Below are 3,378 nucleotides of genomic sequence, written 5' to 3'. Positions count from 1 at the left end.
TCACCCAAGGTCTAATCCCTATGCCCATGAGTTCTCTTTTCCCTTAGTCAAGAAAGTATCATTCTGTTATTGCTTTCTAGTATTAGTAGTAGTTTAAAACTCATCTAAATCATTGGTTGCACTTAGATTAAGTGAGTACTTGCATTCTCGGTGCTTTGATATCCCTCAGAACTGGTTCGACAATCTTTTATACTACATCATTTATCTTAGGAGCCTTGAAAACTCCAAACATCAGGATTCCTAGCTTTTTATAGTTACGTTGGTTTAGAAGAAAAATAAAAGATGGAAATGGTCTAGATGTTACAACATACATTATATGGTCTTTTAATTTAATGAAGTATTTTGATAAAAAAGAAAGAAGAAGATGGAAATGGTCTCAACTACATTATATGAATATCTCAATAATAACATATATTATATTGTTAACATGACGATGTTTATCAAGTAACATGTGTTATGTAGTTACCATCATAACTATATTTTTTGTTGTTGAAAGAATATATCGATTTTCTCCAAAAAAAAAAGAAAGAATAGATGGAATATCGGAATCCAGCATCACAGTAAAACTATATCCAATGTACATAGAAAATCCCAATAATCAATTTAACTGATCCAAACTATCAAAACCTATCAGTTAAACTGAATCGGATCAGTTAAATTGGATACGGCTGGGGTTTTAATACTGGATTGTCGGATTCTGATATCCGGTCCACCGTTTTGTCAATAAGAAGTATGGTTATGTGTAGCTATTTAACACATGTTAGTTTATACATATTGTATATTAACAATATAGTTTGTAGTAAGAGATACATTAGTATTGTTTATATTTTTGGGTTACACGGGATTTGCCAAATATGATTCAAAACTTGATTTGAAATACAAAACTATATCCAAACTTGAATCAGATGCAAAACTAACCTAAAAGCCTTGTGAAATTACAATCAGCCTCTTGTGACCAAACAAAAAAACATAACTCATTTTTACGAATATAACCCCGGAAAATCATCTGAGTCTTTTCAGATACTAGACAACTTCCAGGGAAGTCTTCTAGTGTAGTTGATCTTAAAAGTAATTTATAATTTAAAAAAAAATATTTTGACAAGTGAAAAATTAAAATCATGTAATTATAAATAGTTTTAAGTAATATAAATTAAGATATAATAAAATTGAATATTTTTCAGTATAGATGAGTGAAAATAGTTAATCATGATATTCTTCGGCTTATGGTTTGACAACATATGTTGTAGTATTGTATGTATTCTTAGGGTTAGATTTTGGAAAGCTTAAATGTTTTTTTTGAAAAATTAAATTTTTACCTATATGTGTTTATTTATGTGTATAGTAAACACTTTTTACGTTTAATTTGATTTTATGAAGTGTTTAGTTAATTAATTTAGTTTAGGAGTTATGTTTATGGTCTAGACAACTAACAAGTGTTTCAAAAAAAAAAAAAAAAAGACAACTAACAAGTAAGTCGTCTAGCGATTATAAGACTTCTCTGAAAGTCTTATAACTCCCGCTAAAAATATTTTAGTTTCCCGCTAAAAATATTGAAGTCTTCTGGAAGTCTTCTGAAACGAAAATATTTAACCTTATTAGAATTTTTTGTCTCCATATATAAAGAAAAATTTACATATTCTCTCTCCTCCTCACAAATGGTTGCAACAAAATGGTATGTTCCTCATTCTAAAACTCTCCAACCTCTATCTAATCTCTTTGAACTTATAAATACCAAACTTTATATCAATTTATTGTTTTTGTCTCATGTCTTTCTCACTAGTTTATCTTGTTTTGCAGGTTTTTCATCACATGGTTCTCATCTTCCATTCATTTAAAGGTAGATCTATTAATTTTAGATATGTATTTTGGTATGTTCTATAAAGGTAGATCTATCTAATCTTCCACTCATTTTTTCTGTTTTAGGTCATTTGAACGTTTTTGGATATACAGATTTTTCAGATCTAGATTTGGATATGCAGGTTTTTCAGATCTGGAATACTTCTGGGACGACTTACCTGTTAGTCGTCTAAAATATAATGCGCTAGAAAAATTCCAGGACGACTTACCTTGAAGTCTTCTGATGGAGTGTTCTCACATGTCTCCGTTTCATAACAGTTCTGAGCGTTTTGGTAAGTTTTTATGTCTGATTTTTCTTCATTTGGTAACTTCATGTTGCATAAAGTTCTTACCTTTTTTCCAAACTAAAACTCTCCAAACCCATTCTAATCTCTTTGACTTGAAACACCAAACTTTATATGAATTTTTCATTTATGTCTCTTGTCTTTCTCACTAATCTATCTTTTTGCTGCAGGTTTTTAACCAGATGGTTATCATCTTGCACTTAGATATGTACTTTGTGTGTTCTACAAAAGTATATCTATATAATTTTCCACTCATTTTCTCTGCTTCAAAATCTGCTCCAGATCTGAAAAACTTGCATATAAAAAATGTTCAAATGGCTTAAAACAGAGAAAATAAGTGGAAGATTATATAGACTACTTTTATAGAACACACACAAAGTACATATCCAAGTGGAAGATGAGAATCATCTGCTTAAAAACCTGCAGCAAAAAGATAGATTAGGGAGAAAGACATGAGACAAAAATAAAAAATTCATATAAAGTTTGGTGTTTTCAAGTCAAAGAGATTATAATGGGTTTAGAGAGTTTTAGTTTGGGAAAAGGTAAGAACTTTATGCAACATGAAGTTACCAAATGAAGAAAAATCAGAAATAAAAACTTACCAAAACGCTCAGATCGTTTATGAAATGGAGATATGTGAGAAGACTCCGTCAGAAGACTTCCAAGTAAGTCATCTTGGAAGTCTTCTAGCGCATTATATTTTAGACGACTAACAGGTAAGTCGTCCCAAAAGTCTTCCAGATCTGAAAAACTTGCATCTCCAAATCCAGATCTGAAAAATCTGCATATCCAAAAACGTTCAAATGACTTAAAAACAGAGAAAATGAGTGGAAGACTAGACAAATCTACCTTAATATAACACACAAAAATACACATCTAAAATTAATAGATCTACCTTTAAATGAATGGAAGATGAGAACCATGTGATGAAAAATCTGCAAAACTAGTGAGAAAGACATGAGACAAAAACAATAAATTGATATAAAGTTTGGTGTTTATAAGTTCATAGAGATTAGAGAGAGGTTGGAGAGTTTTAGAATGAGGAACATACCATTTTTGTTGCAGTCATTTGAGAGGAGGAGAGAGAATGTGTACATTTTTCTTTATATATGAAGACAAAAATTTCAATAAGGTTAAATATTTTCGTTTCAGAAGACTTACTAAACGACTTACTGTAAGTCGTACAGAAGACTTCAATATTTTTAGCGGGAAACTAAAATATTTTTAGCGGGAGTTA

Source organism: Brassica oleracea, chromosome C6 (genome assembly GCF_000695525.1).
Source record: "Brassica oleracea var. oleracea cultivar TO1000 chromosome C6, BOL, whole genome shotgun sequence".
NCBI classification, from domain to species: domain Eukaryota; kingdom Viridiplantae; phylum Streptophyta; class Magnoliopsida; order Brassicales; family Brassicaceae; genus Brassica; species Brassica oleracea.
The sequence above is the reverse complement of the archived record's forward strand: the minus strand, read 5'-3'. Positions refer to the sequence as shown.